Source organism: Dasypus novemcinctus, chromosome 21 (assembly GCF_030445035.2).
Source record: "Dasypus novemcinctus isolate mDasNov1 chromosome 21, mDasNov1.1.hap2, whole genome shotgun sequence".
Lineage (NCBI taxonomy): Eukaryota > Metazoa > Chordata > Mammalia > Cingulata > Dasypodidae > Dasypus > Dasypus novemcinctus.
In genome coordinates, this window is record NC_080693.1 from 61499218 (window position 1) to 61515497 (window position 16280).

Genomic DNA, 16280 nt, shown 5'->3' on the forward strand with positions numbered 1-16280 from the left:
AGTAAGATGGGTCACCAGCAGCTCTACCGGCGTCACCCGCGAAAGTTCGGCCAGGATTCCCACTCTTGCCATGTCTGCTCAAACCGGCATGGTTTGATCCGGAAATACGGTCTCAATATGAGCCGCCAGTGTTTCTGTCAGTACGTGAAGTAGATAGGCTTCATTAAGTTGGACTAATCTTCCTTGAATGGACTGTCCAGGACATCGACCTGACTAAAACTGTTATTTCTTTGCATATAAAATAAAACTAAAGAACAGAAGGGGAAAAAAGTGAATTTAGAGAAGCGGATGTGGCTCAAGTGACGGGGCTCCCGTCTACCATAAGGGATAGTAGCGGGTTGGGTTCCCAGGGCCTCCTAGTGAAGGAGAAGATGGCCTGCGCCGCCGAGGGCGGGGCCCTGCCGCCGAGGGCGGGGCCCTGCCGCCGAGGGCGGGGCCCTGCCGCCGAGGGCGGGGCCCTGCACCGTGATCTGACTCAACAAGACGATACAACAAAAAAGAGACGCAGAGGAAAGATAATGAGACACAACAAACCAGGGAGCTAAGGTGGCTCAAGCGACTGGGTGCCTCTCTCCCACATCAGAGGTCCCAGGACCTGTTCCCAATGCCCCTAAAGAGAAGATAAGAAGAAAAGACAGACACAGAAGAACACGCAGTGAACGGACTCAGAGAGTGGATAGCAAGCACGGGGGATGGGGGGGGGGGGGGCGGGGAGGAATAAATAAAAATAAAAAATAAATCTTAAAAAAATAAAATAAAGTGAATTTAATTAAGGCAGAACACCATACACACTGGGTATGTATATATTAGCAATGACATATACTCACAAGAAAGTATCTTTCACTAGGGAATTCCTTTACCAGATATCCCAAATGACTACCATAAAAAACATTTAGAGGAGTCTTCAAATATGTCTAATGAAATTACAAGAAAGAGAAATCTATAAGCTGAGTAGCCTTTGTAAGTATCATCAGGAAAAAGAAAGCAGTACAAAAGCAAATGCAAAAAATATATTGAAATAATATTGTTCAGGGTTGCAAGAAGTTAAAATAATGTAGGCCAATTTTTTCTCAAAAGTTGACAAACATCTTCAAAAGGAAATTGGTACATACACTAGAAAATAATATAATTCTCCATCATGTCTGTGTAAAAATATGGAGCATTTCACCAAGAATAGGAAATAACTCACTCCCCAAGCTCAAATTATTTTAATTCTGAAAAGTTTCAAAACAATTAAGATGATTTTAAGACAGTTCTTCAACAAAAAGGGTCATATAACACAAATTTTTAACCAAAAATTTAACACAAACATCACAGTCTGCTCCTAAAAAGGAAACACTGGGAAGCGGACTTGGCCCAGTGGATAGGGCGTCTGTCTACCACATGGGAAGTCCGCGGTTCAAACCCCCGGCCTCCTTGACGTGGGTGGAGCTGGCCCATGCACAGTGCTGATGTGCGCAAGGAGTGCCCTGCCACGCAGGGGTGTCCCGTGCATAGGGGAGCCCCACAAGCAAGGAGTGCACCCCGTAAGGAGAGCTGCCCAGCGCGAAAGAAAGTGCAGCCTGCCCAGGAATGGCGCCGCACACACATGGGGAGCTGACACAACAAGATGACGCAACAAAAAGAAACACAGATTCCCAGGGTCCTTGATAAGGATAGAAGTGGTCACAAAAGAACACACAGCAAATGGACACAGAGAGCAGACAACTGGGGGGCGGGGAAGGGGAGAGAAATAAATAAAAAATAAATCTTAAAAAAAAAAAAAAAAGGAAGCACTAAGTGAAACAGTAAGAGGTTTTGCCTTCTAAGATAAATCAATATACAAAACTATCTTAAAAGTAACTTTTTTTCTGTTTAAAAAAACTATTCCCTATTCATTGTTACCTGTTTATTATAGGGAAAAAAAAGGTAAAAATAATAGAAAGCATTAAAAAAATTAAGAATCCCACATCCCAGAAGTAATCACTCTTTTCTTTTCAATATTTATTGTTTGTTTTTTCCCAAGGACAACTATATGTGATTTCTTTGTTGTTGGTAATTTGTTTTTTTCATTTAGTAATGTATTTTGAATTTTACCTAGATCATTAAATATTCTTTTATAACATGATTTGAAATGACTGAGTAGTATTCCATTGCATAGATAGACAATTTAGTCCATCAATCCTCAAATGCTGAACACTGACACTGAGGTTGTTTTCAATTTATTGCTACTAGAAATGACACTGTGAGGGACATCCTTGTAAACAAATCTTTGAGCATTTTTCAGATTATGTCCTAGAAAGAAATTCACCTAAATGGAACTGCTAAGTCAAAGGGCATGCACATTTTTAATGCTTTCAATACATCTACTAGCTTGCTCTCCAAAAAAGGTACCAATTTACACTCCGACCAATGAGTATGAAGGTCCCATTTTCCACACATTCTGAACCTACCCTTTTTTTCCCCAATATTTTAACCTTTGTAAATCTGGTAACTGGGAAAAAGTCATTGTTTTTATTTGCATTTCTTATTTAAATGGAACATAGTATGTTTTGTCCAAACTGGACCTCATCATGTCATTTTCAATACATTTTAGGACAAAAAAATCAATACATTTTAGGACAAAATTTTAAGTAAATTTAAATTTACTTAAGGACCTATTCCTTTAACTATGTGCTTTGCTATGGTATTGCAAAATCAGCAGATCAAGCTTTTTCACCAACTCATCATGTTAACTGCAGTCAAGTAATTTAAGAAGGCATATATTTTCTATTTTCTTTTGATACCTCTAACAGTTGAGCAAGAAGACAGATCTCTATATACATTACAATGAAATCAGCATTTATACTTGATATTTAAACTCAGGACAAAAACAGAAACAAAAAACTCCTACCTTTACAATATGCCTATATTCAGGGTTTCCATATATAGCTACATAATCGAAACAGTAACAGCAGAAAAAAAAAGAGGAGGGATACTTGGGGTTGTATCCTATATACTAGACCTCCCCTATCTTTTGGGATAAGACTCTACAATGTCCAATTCTCCCTATAATTCTCCCTCACGTTCCACCCGAATGAAATCACAAATCCTAAAAACATAAACCCCCAGGGAAAACTGATTGTTTCATTTTATAAAAGAGCTATATATTTCTGTAGCTCTCGTTTGCTACTTTTCCCAACCTTAATGATGACCAAAAGATTTTCAAAAACACTTTTTAAAAAAAAGAAAAAAATGTTGATAACAGTATATGAGAAACATGTTGCCAAATATTTAAAGTTATGAGTATCTTATAGAATGCTGTACTATAAAGCTGGTAAACTCCAATTTTTAGTACTTTAGCAGATTAAGTGCATATGTTTATTTTTACATATGCTACAATGACATTTCTGAATGGAGCCTATTTAAAACATTTCCCCAGGTTGGATTTTAAAACTATACTTCACAAAGACATAACGATTGGCCACCAGCTATAGGCATTGAGTTTTAGACAACACAAAATAGTTTTCCACAAACTTTTCTAATTTACTCTCCCCTAAAGGCCGGAAAACCCCACTGGAGGCTTTTTACGCTCATCAAACATAGAAAAAAATATTTTTAATTGTAAAGTCTCACTGACACAAAAAAGGAAATTCTGAGCTATAGATACTTCACATCAAGCTTTTTCCACTGACACTGTAACTTCTGTCAACATTCAAAGAAAACTCAACCCTGGTCAAAGGTGACAGTTTGACAATCCTGGAAGCTAACAAGCTCTGTTTATTTGGCCAAATTCATATTCTCTGTGCAGGGAATTAAAGTTTTTCTCATCCCTGACTGGCTCTCTCAAGTTTAAATCACTACACTTCAGGGTTAGGTCTCCAAGATTTACCTTTCCCACACACCCCTCAGAGAGAAATGCTGAGAAAAAATAAGCATCAGATATGAAAAGGTATATATTTCTGAGACTAGTTTTTAACTACCTTTACAGAGCTCTAAACATACAATAAATAGTTCTGTTGCCTTAAAAATTAGCCCAAATAATTAAAATTCTTAAGTCTCTCTACCTCAGAAACTATAATTATTAGTTCTAAAAGCTTAAAAAAAACAAAAAACAAAAATTTGACCATAAATCCTTTCAAAAGAGAGTTGTAAATAAAATGACCTAGATACTAGAGTTCTCAGTCAACAGATGTGCATGTAACAGACTCCACCACACTGGCACAAATGATCCTTTTGTTTGTAAATAAAGGCCATGGAGACAAGTTATAATTCTTTTCCTATTATATATATAGCAATATTTATGGAAGAACAGTAAAAGACAACTTATAATAAAAATAACACTTCCTCTGTTTTTACTACAATTAACACCAGGATTATATTCTCTACTTGGAAAAATGCTTATCATCATCTTCATAAGCTTCAAGAAAAATCTCAAACATGCAATATTTTCTATTAAAGACAACAACAACACAAGAGTCTATTTTGGAACACAAAGAAATTTAAGAAACCAAATATCTTTTTGCAAAGTTGCACTTACTTGTCTCCTACGCAGTGCAGCAGTTTGGAAGGCAGCCTCTGCAGTCAGTTCTGCCTGGGTTTATATCCACCCCTGCCATTGCTAACACACAATGTGACCTTGGACAAGTCACTATTTCTCAGAGGTCCTTTCTTCATTTTCATCTAAGGATAATACCTACCCCTCTGAGGATCAAGAGTTCAAATATGGCAAGAGCTTTAAACAGTGTCTGTTGTCACACTGGAAGAGTGCAGCATTATTTTTCTACTTTTAGGCATTGGAGCATTTTTTCAGACTCTTGAGTTTTGGACAAAATTTTAAGTACTTTTAAAATTAATTTTCTGTTTACTTCTTAAAAGAGTGGAATAATAACTATTATATAAGATAATTAGTATATCTTCCCAGGTGAACCCATGACAAGTGGCATTTATAGGCTGGAATGGTAATAGAGATCATGTTTTTTGTTTTTATTTTTATTTTATTTTATTTATTTCTCACCCCTTCCCCCCCATTGTCTGCTCTGTGTCCATTCACTGTGTGTTCTTCTGTGTCTGCTTGCATTCGGATCATGATTTTTAATACAAATCATGGATGTGGCTGTTCCTGGTAACTTTGACTTGATTTCCCAGTCACACATACACAAAAGAAATCCCCTAGCAGGGGAAAACAAGCAGAATTAGAAAACATTTGGATATGTCCTGTTATCATTGCTGGGTAAGGCTGAATTCACTTTTACTAGCCTAATAAGCATTGAAAATATTAGTCACCAAATTAATCCCAACAAACAATAATTGATTAGCTCATTGATGTATTTCCCCTTGTCTTCCCCAACCTTTCTCTAACTAGTCAGAAAGGAAAGTTTTCATATTTTCTGAGAATCTCATTTCTGCTCTTAAACCATATTCCATATCTTAGTATAATTTAAAAAATGAGTCAGCGCAAGCACCTCAAAAAACTAGCAGTGCATAGACTATGGAGATACTGCTCTTCATAAGAGAAACCTACAAAAATTTTTAAAACGTTATTCAGAGTACCAAAGGCAATAAAGAGTAAATGCAGAGCAAATGTTGCAGTAGATTTTGCAAGCCAGCTTCCAACAAGTAGAAAAGATAAATGTTCTTTATCAATCAATATATTTTTCATCTAATGGTATCAAAACATGGTAAAATGGACAAAATTACTGTAAATAAAACCAAAGAAGAAAACATCCTGTATGTGACAAACTATCACTTCTTTCTTGAATATGCGGGGGTGGGGGTGGGAGGTCAAGATATTTTATGTAATAACCTTATTTGCAAATTGCATTCTGCATTAACTGGGTGGTATGCTAATGAAGTACTACTTTTAGTGATGTGATTCACAAGAAAATTTAGGAAAGTTAAACTGCTCCTAAACTGTAAACATATTTGAATGTCAATTTAATTCCAAGTCTTACCCTTCTTGGAATAAAGTCAAAGGCTAGAGAAGACCACTTGCTTCAATCACTAAAGCAATACTATATGTATTCCTTGCAAGGATGTACTCCCCAATGCTCTATATAACTCATTTTCCAACATTTATATTAAAAGTGACCAATTATTTAAAAACTACCCAGCAGCGTCAAGGATGAGTTTTATGAGTAAGGGTGATTCCTCCACAACGCTATTGCCACACCGTACCCTAAATTTCTCCTTCTTCTTATTTAATCTCTCCGTGATGTTCTACATGGATTTTAGCTGAGATCAGGAAAACTGCTATAGTCACTGCCTAACACATGAGGTTTTTGTACTGCATAAATGTACGGCAACTCTGCTTTAAAGCTCTGACAAGCTTTGACAAGGCCCCATATAACTGATTCAACTCTGTCTTAGCGGTTTTCCAGGTACCTGGAAAGAAACAGATAGCAGCCCATTTTTCTGTTCACTGAACCTTCGTTGCTGGTTGTGCTGTTGTTTTGAGACGCCTTCCAAGGCTGCTAAACCTTGAAGAGAGTTGGGAAAAGATTCAAGAATGCCTTGCTTCTCAGGTGAGTATTCAGCTTTAGTTCAGTAAAGATGACATAAACCAGGACAATGGGGCAAAGACAAACTACTATGGCATCCCATGTTGGTCTTTATGTTTAAAATAAAGACGTGGCACTACAAGAAGGTTAACATGTGACATAATTTTGAAAATACAAACAGGAAGCACCCCCACCCCAATATTACCATTTAAAAAAAAAGGAAACCAAACCTCAAAGATACCTTCCAAGGAAGTCATGGGTGTGACCAAAACTAACAAAAGTTATAAAACATCATCTAAAACCCTGAAACCACCAAACATGAGGGTCTCTTTCAACTAACTCAAAATCTAACACCTGATAAATTAAATTACTCTCTTCTTTTGATTACTAAAAATACCATAGATTTGGATATGTAAAATCTTATCTACACTGGCTTGGGTTTTCAATAGTAAATGATCATCAATAACATCCAATGTCAACTTTTTCTTTCAAATAAAGGCACTATAATTAAGAGTGAATGCAATTTTTAAAAAACCACATGCACTCTGATGTTTACAATTTAAATGTTCAAAAAACTGTCTAATCAATGGAAACTAGATTGTTACATTTGACTTTCTTATTCCCAGAAGCAAGCATAAAACTGTTGTGTTTCCAACATTGCAGAGGAAAAAATACTTCTGATTTTAGAACAGTTCTATTCACAAAGTTCAGAGTAAAAAAAAAAAATGTTTTTTTTTCCTTTAAACACCACACAGATTTGGGGACAGTGATACTTTAGAAACAACTTTTTTTTCCTTTTCTTTTTAAATCCTGGTGTTTTCAAGGTAAGCAGTCTTAGTACAGGATACAACCAAATCACGGTGATTTTTATACTGAGTCATATACTTAATATAAAGGCGCATTGCACTGAATAAAAAGTGTGAAATTCTAGAGCTTTTAAATTAGAATTTTATAAAGTGCTTTTCTCATATATTATAGAGATTAAGTGGCTATAATTTCTTTAACAAAAGCACCTTGAAAAGTTATTGGCACATGGTATTTTGTCTCATCTTTTTATTTTTTTGGTAATCCCATAAGGTGAGCTGTAATGTGTGATTTAAAGGTCAATTTTTAGGCAGTCTTAGGAATTTAGCACTTTTTGTAGTTTATAAACTGGCTCTTAATGGTTTAAAGAAAATTATACTTAAGTGGCAAACAGAGCCAAAAGACTAATTTAGAGTCCATTATTTGAGATAACATTTTAAATACGTTTTATCCTCAAGGTTTCTGCTGTTTTCTCAGGGCCATCTGCATGTAAGTTGATGGCTATCAAAGGTACAACATTCACTCTGTCCACAGACTTTTCTCTATTATTATTAGGATTAACAAACCCGTAAAAGCACCTTTAAGACGGTTATTTCCACAGCTACTCCTCTAATTCTAACAACCATGATGTTCAAAATCATAAAGAATACTGGGGAAACACTTCTCCAGAACCTGCAAAGGCGTTTTCTGAGCTGTTCCATCCACTGACACATGACCTTATACAAGGATGGCAGCTCTGCTCTGAGATGCGTTTCGGGTAACTTGCCAGGTAGCACATCCTCCTCCATGGTGGTCTCCACATTCCCGACAAGACCCTAGAGGGTAGTCTGTGATGAAATGACACTTCTTACCTTTTTGGAGAGGTTGGGAGGGTAAACAAAATGCACTGTCTTGGGAAACAGAGTGCAGCAAGCTTTCTTTCAAAGGAAGCGTGCAGTTTGAATGCCTGAGTATTCCATCGTTCTTAACTAAAATATCCATTTGAGTCACATTCTTTTGTTGAGTTTGTTGTCCATCAATTTCTACTACCTTTTCTTGAATGACAGTATGTTGCAAACTGGAGCCAAATGGCATAGGCCATTCATGAACTAAAATCCTTATGCTGACAATTCCAAAATATCCCTTTTCCTCCAAATTTTCCAGAATTTCATTCTTCACTATTCAAGTCTGACAGCTTATTTGGGTCACACCATGTACAGGGAAGTCATTTACATACATCTGTCCATTCCCATAAGTTACGTTAAGATCAACCTGTTCTTCAGAGACCTCCCCGTCATCTTTCAAGGTAGTAAGATTAATGGTGATGCTGCCCTGCGGAGCTGGATGGTGGCTCCGAAGCCACCAGGAGCTGCAGGGCAAGCCCAAAATCTACAGCTAACTTTAAAAAAAATCTTTTATTAGAGAATCTGTAGATTTACCAGAGAAACGTATTAAACAATATTTTTATTAAGAAGTCCCAGATTCAAAGTATTTTCATACTTTATTATATAATAAAAGGATATTCTTCTGAAGAGCCCAGCAAACTGGAATTGAGATAACTTTAAAAGAGTATTAAAAAAATAAAGGAATAAATTTCAAATGCTCAAAATGAATGAATAAAAATTCTTGGTGCTTTTTTGCTTCTTTTGTAGTAATAATGTGGTAATCTATATTCTAATAGAGGAGAAATAATCTAAATAACTTTATGAGGTACATATATATTTGTAGAGCATTAGAAGACAGGCTCCCTTTGATTCTACATTCAACTTGCAATCTAATCTTGACTGTGTAATTTACATATTTACGACATCTTTTTACTTATACAATAACAAGCCAAATGAACCACCACAAGCATGTTCATAAATATAAGCATAACATAAATCACAAATAATTTGAATACCAACAATAAGTTGCAAAAAATTGACATAAGTACTAAAAAAAGCAATAATGACACTTTTTACTACACTTGATAAATTGTTGCATATGTAAATAAAATAAAAGACAAAATCAATTGAGTGAAAGAAAATGGAGGTAAAATGAGAAGTCAGGGCACAATAGGAAGTACTGACCAAAATATTTATGTTGTAACACTCCAAACAATGAGAGTACTTTTTTCACCCTTGATATCATGAAATATCCATTTAAGAAATATATCTACCTTAAATTTCTTAGCACAATCCATATTAATAACCTTTTGGCAGAAACAGGAATCGTGAAGAGACAAGAATTAGTGAAAAAGTAGGATAATTTATTTAGTTGGGTTATATAGCAAAGATTTTGTGCAGAGTTTAGCTCCAAGTTATGCAATAACCAAACTGCTGATGATAGAAATCAACTCCTTTTTTTGATGTTTTGCTTTTTCTTAAAAGAAGGTCTCTCTATTCCTCCTCTGTGTCTCTGTCAAGTGTGTCAAATTTTTCATCCTTCAGAGACTACAGAAAAAAAATAATTTACTAGATAACATTTACTTGATCAAAGGTGTAGTGGTGTTTTATTAATCCTGACAGAATCACAAGTTGTCACATAGTAAATTGTTCTTAAAATCAGCAGTCCCTTCTCCCATTTAGCACTACCAATTCTAACTTGTGATCTTCCATGAGACGAAAACTGGTAAAAAAAAAAAAAAAAAAAAAATCCACAGCCTAAAATAAAGTCACTCTATAGGCTTCCCCCATTTAAAATGATCAGAAACTATCCAATGTTCATAAAGTACTACAAAACGAAAACAGAAAAACACCCTAAATAAAATACACTCTCTTCTGGGAACAACAGCCAATGAATATAATCAACAAAATATAATAAAAACAAATTAATAATAACAAAAGAACGTTGGGAGAAGAGGCCAAGTTTATTATTTTAATTGAATAATAAAAATGAAATTATTTAAGAGAATGTAGACACAAACAGCTGAAAGCTTATTACAGCCCAGGCATCCATCCAAATGCCTCAGAAACCTAAGATACAAGCAGACTATAAACACCATTTGAAGACTTAAAAAAATTACATAAGCCCAGTATAATATCTGATGACACACTCCGCTTTGAAGGGGCATTCCCCTGAAGACATTCCAGAGACAGTGCATGGAACTGAATTTGGGCGAAGATCTACTACTTCACTGTACTTAGCGAAAAGCAGTGATCGGAGAGTCCTCCACCTGAATTCAGTTCCTGAACTACTAAGCAGCCATGTGAACGGAGCAGGCCACTTACTCCACCTAGCTGGGCCTCAGTTTACTCATTTGTAAAATAAAACAATGTTGCGCAATCACTGAGGTCCTTTCCAGGGCTAACATTCTATAATTCACTTCGAGCACTTTTGATACAAAAGTATGACTGGGCTCATAGGGGACAAGAAGAAAAAGAGCTGGGCATGGCTCTTTGGGAAAGAGAGAATGGGTATTTCTTCTTGCCTTTAAAATTCTGGTTGTTTTCATTAATCCCGTCTTTCTAAAAGCTTGGCACCGGTTCTTTTTCGTTGCCTCTCTTTCCCATCACTGCTGGCTACAAGTGTTTGCAAACGACTCTTGCTCCACACAAGTTCTTTCCTCTTTCGATAAACCTGACCATCTTGCCAGATTCCTTCAGCTTTTGCAAGACAAACGACACCCCTCCAGACCCTCCGAATCCACCCCTGACATCAGGAGGACTTTCAAAATTCTTTTCCCTGGCTAGAAAAAAGAACATAACGCATCCCACTGCCACACGTACAAGCCCATGCCTGGCGGTCCTGATGTGGGATCCGCATCCCCAGAACCTCATCAAAATGTTCGTGTTTGTTGTCTCGACTCCTTATATGACGCCGTAGATCCTGGAAGCTTTGCTAATACTCCCACCTCCCAAGGCACCTCCGGGCTCATCCCACCCCCGAAGGTCGCGCAGACACGTCTTCGAAAAAAACGGAAAAGCAAAGAGCCGTCAGGGTCCGCTCGGAATGACAACACGAACGTGCGAGGCGGGCGAGACCCCCTCGCTGAGGGGTGCGGCGGGGGTCGCTCACACACCCACCCAGGCACGCGCGCGCGCAGGCTTCACACTCCACACCTCCCGCCCCGCCGCGGCCTCCGCGCGCCCCTGGCGCCCCCACATCGCCCGGACCCCTCTGCAGCCGGCCCCAGCCCCCCACCGCCGCCGCCGCACCCCCCGGCCCCGCGCGCATCCTCCGCGGCCGCCCCGCAGCGCCGGCAGCGATGGCGACAGCGCGGCCCAGCCGGGCGTCTCGGCGGCGGCCGCAGCGCGGGGCCCCGCCCGGGCGCGCTTCCCGGCCTCTCGCCCCGGGGCCCCGGGCAGGGGGCTCGCCCCGCAGCCCTTACCTCGCTCGGCCCTCGGGTGCCAGCGGCCGCCTCCGGCCCCGCTCGCTCGCTCCCGCCCTCGGCAGGGCCGCCGCGCTCCGTCGCCTGCGCTCGGTCCCTGCCCGGGGTGACGGCTCCGGCCGCGGACTCTTCTCCCGCCGGGGCCCGCGGGGACGCGCGCGCCTCTCGCGCGCGGAGGCCCGGCCGCGCGCACCGCCCGCAGCCCAGTAGGGCCCCGCGCCGGCGCGCGCCGCTTCCTGGTTCCGCCCGGCGCGCGCTCGCGAGCTCTCTGGAGTCTCGCGCCACCTTCACCGCCGCGCCGGAGGGGCCCGAACCCCCTCGGCGCCCCTGGGGTGGCGGCGCCCTGGGGTAGGCCGGCGCCTCCGCTGCTCCTTTTTACGGCGGTTGTGCGCCTCCCCACTCGTCGGGGGCCGCGAGCACATGCTGCTTTGTTTGGGTAGGGTCGACCACCACTAGCAGGGCTCGGGCCGGACTGCTGTGGTCGAGTTGATTGGCCCCCCTCCGCGGCCCGCCCACCTCCCTCCCCCGGGGCCCAGGCCCGCGTTCCGGGTCCCCTCCCTCCAGGGCCGGGGTCAGAAGTCCACCGCCGGCCGTTCAATAATTATCCCGGGTTTGCTCCCTGGAGGGCGTCTCAGCCCGGCTCCTACCCCTTCCCACCCAAGCAGGCCCGGCGAGCAGAAATCCTGAAAGTGCACAGCAGGAGTTTAAATTCGCCCAGGCCAACGGGATCCCTCCACTGTTCCAGGGTAAATCCCTGGGTGGAAGGGGCGTCTGAGGCCATTTCCCTCCCTGGGGAATCTTGCTAGCCCTCACCAGGCACAGCTGAGAGAGGGACTGCTGTGTCCAGAGAAGGGTCACCCTTGTAGGATCCAGGGCAAGGGGGCCGCGGAGACTTTTTCCCCCCATGTAAAGGGGAGGGGGTGCAGTGCATGAGGAGGCAGCCTGAGTCACCCACTCTCCTCCCCTTTGGATACATCTCTGGAGTTGGCCAACGGTTTCCCTGGCAACCCTCCAAGGGCCAGCGCCAAAGCAAGGCGTATCAGGTCTTCAGAAACCCAGATGCAAAAAGGGGAGGATCACACACACACACCATACACAGAGTGCCCGTTCCCTGCAGTCTCCTACAGGTTGTCCAGCTACAAATTTTCCTATCTGGAGACCAAGATCTTCAAGTTCCAGCGTTCTCCCATAATCCTCCTTTGGCAGCTCTCCCCTTCATCTCCAAAATAACACCACCACAAAGGGCTTTGTGTCTGTCCTCCCCCACCCAGGCCACTGCTCCCATCCCACACTCTGGGCCAGCACCCCACCCGGCACAGTGCTTTGCCCAGAGTGGGCACCGGGAGTTGGAGCCCACAGCAGGAGGGCAGGCGGGAGCAGGAAGCTGGTGGCAGCACCAGCCCTGAGCTCTGTGGCAACCCCTGACAGTCAGGGTCCTTGATGTTTTGAGCCTCTGGCACACCACATTTCTCTTTCTTTTATGCCTTCATTTCTGAGCACATACTGTTCCTTCTGCCTGGAATGTCTCTCTGCCCTCTCGCTGCCTGCCCTTTTCTGGTATTTGCTCCAGACAGCATGAACCTAAGCCGCCCTGTTTCCTACTACCCATTGTTCATGCCTCTGTGATGGCACTGCTCATGTTGGAGCGCAGCTTCTTGTTTACATGTATCTCTACCCCCAAGGGCAGACCCAATCTTCCATTCACCTTTAAATCCCCCCACCCCATGCCCAACCCAGATCAGACACCCGATAATATTTGTGGAACAGATATTCTAGATAGGTGAAAATGGAAACTAGGAGGAGTGGGTAGTAATTAAAAGTACGGAGTACTCCCTGATGATTCCTTGAGCCGTGTGACCTCAAGCGAGTTTTCTGCCTTGAGTGCCTCACTGTGATATGGTGATAATAATAGTACCTACCTCATAGCGTTTTATGAATTAAATGAGTTAAAACACGGAAAGTGCTTCAAACACTGTAAAGTACCATATAGCTGCTAACTCTTGTTTTTTAAGTATCACCTAAGACTTATACCCCCCTTCCTAGGGCTGGCCAAGGTCTGGGACTCAATCCAGCTGTTTTGTCTGCTCCTGACCTCACCAGCCAGCCGCAGGGGTGTTAGTTTGAATGCCCTGGAGGGTGGAACAGGTAAGTAGCAACCTGGTGCCTCTGTATTCTTGCATAGCATATCTCTGACCACTAGGCACCAAGCTAGACCTGGCAGGCTGTGTGCACAGACACCAAGGACGGAATGTTCTGGGTGACTACCTCAGCAAAACAGAATGTCCAACACCTACCGCTCCCTGCACCACAATTCAGATGAAGTAAGATCCCCTTCCCGTAGGCCTCGGGGGCATATACCCCTCAACTGAGAGAACAGCAGACTGAGACACGACACAGAAGGAATCCTAGAGAGAAAGAAAATGAACAGGAACCTGGGATCCGCAAAGACCCCACAGAAAACCCAGATAGAAAGGTCCCAGAGAGATGCCTGGATGTGCAGAGATGTCCACTGGAGAGAGAGCCTCTGTCTCATCTCCTAGTCTGCCCTGCCCTGACCCAGGAGAGAAAGAGGCTTAAGGGAAAATCCTGGAAGTCGAGAACACAGCCCTTCTCCAAACAGGGACAGACTCCAGCCTTTTCCCTTCACTCACATGGATAAACACACAACTACCACTGAGAACAGCTCCCCCACTGCACATACTTCCTCACCCCTGCCCAGCCACTGGGAAATCATGAGGCCATTTTCTGGGAATGTAATTGAAACCACAACCATGATCCTCTCTAGCCAGAGAACCATGCTCTGCTCATGTGGCTCGCCTCCCCGGACCCTCTGAATCCTAGGAATCAGGTTTGCCTGGGGGATCAACGGCCACACGGTCAAGGAAGGGCACTTGGGGGAACCTCCCCTCTTCCTTATGGGGATGATTCCTCCTTGTTAGTTCAGAACAGGCCCCTGGAGACATGGGAAGGAGGCAGTAGACACTCAGCTGGCAGGAAGGCAGAGATCCCAGATCTCCAGGGCCTCAGAATGAAGGTTTGTTGCAGCCAATGGCTTGGGAGAGGCTGTGTCCAACCATGCTGGAGCTTACTTCTGACAGCCTGGGTGCAGTGAGAAGAGCCAAGCTTTACAGACAGATCTGGTTCCAGCTAAGCATCTGGGAGACCTTGGTCAAAATGCTTGACTTCTCTGGGGGGCCTCTCATGTGTAAATCAAAGTTGGGAGGTAAGGTGTGTGTGTGTTGATAAATGCAGAGACTCTTTCTGGGAGCACCATGAGATCTCAGTAATGGTGGGTGCCCCTGCAGAGGGGATCTAGGCAACAAGAAAGGGGAGAGACAACTTTTCACCACATATCCTTTCATGTCTTTCTTTGAATTTTGTACCATGTACATGTACTACCTATTAAACATTAGTAAAATGAAAAGCTTTTAAAGGAAAAAGTAGAAAAATAGAATTTGTGAAAGCAACTAAGTGCCTGGCTTGTGGAAGGCACTTGATAAATGAGCATTTCCTCCATTTCTTGCCCTCAGCCCAACCCCAGCCAGCTTCCTGGGCCAGGAGGGAGCTTTGAGAGGAGGGCGCATAAACGATGGCCATGTGGTTCCTTGCAAGACTCACTACCCGTCGGTTCCCACATGCTCTCCGTCTTGTTCCTGTGTGCCTTACCTGTCTGGGCTCCTTTCCAGACAGACTGCAAGGGGTGCCTTCTGGGACAGGGCCACCGTGCTCGTGCCACCCAAAGACCTGGGGCAATGCTGCTTTATCCACGGAGGGCAGGGCTGACACAGAGGCAGGAGCAGCGTGCCACCCTGCCAGGTATCTTGCTGGCCGGCTCGGCAGGTTAACAACTCAAAAGTCAGCTCAGGGCCAGGCCAGGATGAGGCAGCGACTGCTACTGCAGCCACCACGGTCAGTAGGTCTGGAGCAGGCCAAGGCCAGGGCAGCAGAGGGGAGGGCCTTCTGGGTACTGGGGGTCCGGGTGTGTGTGAGGGAACCGCCCAACTGTCAGAGCTTGGGGAATCCCTGTGCTATTTTCAGGACATTCATTGATCTGACAAATATTTATGAAGCATCTATTATGAACAAAGCCGTGGGAAACAGCCCTTTAGGCAACTAGTTAGAGCCCTAAAAGAGGCCTGCAATACCGGTAGGACTGAGGGGCAGAGAGGAAAATGCCTGACTCTGCTAGCCCAGGTCCCTGAGCCCCTACTATGTGCTGGGCACCGTGACTGAGTCTTAGCAGCAATCCTGGGAGAGAGGTCCTGTCCTTTTACAGATGAGGATGCTCAGCTCAGGGAGGCGAACTCACTGGCTCAAGGTCACAAGGCAAGACCAGGGTTTACACCACGTCCTTAGGACTAGAAAGCCTCTATGTTTTCCTCTGCACCACAGTGATTATATGAACGATGAGGAGGATTTCCTCTGGAGGCCCAATGAGGAACAGCATTCCAGGTAGGAGGAATGGAGGGGGCAAAGGCTTGGAGTTGGGGGCACCCACAGCTGACGCAGGGAGTGAAGGAAAGGCCATGTTCAGGGCTGAACTCAGGAGCCAATAAAGACCAGGCCAGTAGCCAGAAATGAGGGGATGGGGCACTGACCCCTTCATCTGGACTTCATACCCCCCACTTTCTCCTGGGGTCAGGGAGTCCTTTTTTGAGGAGTAGAGCAGTAGATCAGGCGGGGGAAGATGGGGGTGGGTCTGAGCAATTAAGAAACCGGGAACAATGAGG

General features: G+C 43.3%; 1 protein-coding gene and 1 pseudogene across 2 annotated transcripts in view; both read right to left on the reverse strand.

Annotated features, from left to right (window-relative positions):
• The window catches only part of STAT5B (signal transducer and activator of transcription 5B), an 82764-nt gene extending 71068 nt beyond the window's left edge, over nt 1–11696 (reverse strand). Inside the window, exon 1 of one of the 2 annotated variants that reach the window (XM_058284274.2) lies at nt 11551–11696. The gene's annotated coding sequence lies outside the window, so the exon portion shown is untranslated. The remainder of the gene's footprint in view (nt 1–11550) is intronic. The other variant, XM_058284272.2, reaches the window with a different exon arrangement.
• LOC101419448 (glycoprotein integral membrane protein 1 pseudogene) lies at nt 4935–9838 on the reverse strand (annotated as a pseudogene).
• Nucleotides 11697–16280: the final 4584 nt, after the last annotated feature.